We start from the raw sequence: 2,181 nt of genomic DNA, 5'->3' as shown, positions 1-2,181 counted from the left end.
GAAACGAAGAACAAACCAGCGGTTGCCCGTGGGGCAGGGGACGGAGAACTGGGTGAGGCGGACGAAGGGGAACAGAGCCGATCGTAGCGTGACAGTAACGTGACAACTGCACGGTGACAGACCGGCACCAGGCGTGGCGCGGGGAGCACTTCGTAAGGGATACAGTGTCGAGTCATTATGTTATAAGCCTGAAATGAATATGATATCGTATGCTAACATACTTTAATAAAGAATTTAACAAATCAAATCAAAGTCTTCCCTACGGCACTGTTTTTCTCGGGTGAAACCAGCGATCCCCCCCCCCGGGCCAGTCTGGTCAGCTCGGGGCATCTGCGGGTTCCGTACGGTCACACTCCCTGCTGAGCGTCTGTCTGATGGGAGGGACGCGCTCACAGTGCCGCGCTCGGGCTGGGCCTTCCTGCGGGGCAGGCGGCTCATCTCTGCGGCACTCGCTGGCTCACCCACCTTGGCAGGCCTTGCAAATGCACCTGAGGGTTTGGGTGCAAAAGTGAATGTTTTTTGAGAACCGCTGTTTCGGTCCATAGAAAGCTATCTCTGCTCCTGGCAGCACAGCCCCAGCGCGCATCCTGCTGAGCCGGCGGCCGGTAGCACCGGCTCCCCCGTGAGGGGCGGCACAGCATTGGTGGGGATGGCGCACAGCACAGTCCCCTCGTCAGCCTCGCTTTTGTGAGTTCGGTGCATCTTCGATTTCTGACTCATCAGGACGGCAGGAAGTCATGTTTTTTTGTATGCCGCCAACGAATGAGCAAGGAATCGGGCTCTTTAAATAGAAGTTGGCGTAAAGGACACGACACGCTTCTGTTAGAGTTTTCGCTTCACTTCACCCGGTGTCACTGTGCAGGCTGTCCCCACGTCCTCGGCCCCTGGCCCCCAAATGCCAGGCCCCTCCCTGGGGATCGCCCTCCTCCTCGCTGGGAGTGCCTCGTTCCAGTTACCTCCCTCCCTGGGCGGCCCACACCAACCCCTGGCTGCCCCCTGGGGACAAAGACCCATCCCCCTGACACCCCTGGAGATCACCGGGGACCCCTGCTCCCTCTGCATCGCAGCCCCCTTTGGTGTCCCCTGCTTCTTTCACTGTCTTACACGTACCGTTTCTGCAGGAGACTTGCCATCTCAGTGCCTAATCCAGGGAACCTAAGCGAGAGGGTCGGCCCATTCCAATTTTATTCTCTGCTTACTATTTAGAAAAACAATGCAATTAGAAACTCCCCTCCCCCACCTCCACCCGCCTGTTTTCAGGCCATCTCGCTGTCCCTAAACACATTTATCTCAGTTTTCAGCCTCTTGAAAGCCCACCACAAGCCAAAGCCAGCAAAAGTCACTCCTCTCCCTAAGCTGCTTCTGACTGCAGGCTTCTGGAGGGGCGGTGGGGGGCAGGACCCTGTCTCATTCCTCCTCCAGGGCCTGCTTGCCCCTTACCAGTCATGCCTAGCATGCCGCCTGGAGCACAGCGGGCAGTCAGCAAATGCTTTCTCAATGGGATGCCCATTTTTCTTCTTAACATCTTAATTCATTCTTAATATTGTTTTACTTATTTTTTTCTTTTGTAGGATATACACAAACCATACCTACTAAATTTTTTAGTAAAAGTGAATTGGTAATTACTTAAGGCGAGATGTCTACACATTAAGTCAAATAATCCCAATAGCATTACGGTCTCATTCATTTTCCCTTTTCAGCTCAATAATCATTAATTTTCTCTATGACGTTCCGATATTACTTCAACTCTACATGATTTTTCAAAAGTAACATATTAAGCATTACCGTCAATTATTTTAATTACTTTGGATGCAGAGAGTGCAGTCCTAGTAATTTTAGAAACGTTAACATTTATAAATGTTTCCTTGTTTCATTTTCTGCAGAGCCTACATTGTCTCTTAGTGCTCCAAATTTCAAAAGAATGTTCTGGCTAGGGCAGCCTGGACACATGTCTCAGGGCTTTTGGGATTGCTGTCAATTCTATTCCTTCTTCGTTGTTGGTGAGCTTGCACAAACGGTGCTTTTAAAGTGTTTTCCCGTGCAAACGCTTTTGTTGGCGCATTCTCCTCGTTGACACGCACGTCACGTGGGCGATGGCGATGACCCCTGGGGAACTCTCATTTCCAGAAGGCTGCTCCCGAAAAACCCAACCCAGTTCTTCTGTGAACACGTTTCCCAACT

This window comes from Pteropus vampyrus, unplaced genomic scaffold, assembly GCF_000151845.1.
Source record: "Pteropus vampyrus isolate Shadow unplaced genomic scaffold, Pvam_2.0 Scaffold512, whole genome shotgun sequence".
Classification (NCBI taxonomy): domain Eukaryota; kingdom Metazoa; phylum Chordata; class Mammalia; order Chiroptera; family Pteropodidae; genus Pteropus; species Pteropus vampyrus.
The sequence above is the reverse complement of the archived record's forward strand: the minus strand, read 5'-3'. Positions refer to the sequence as shown.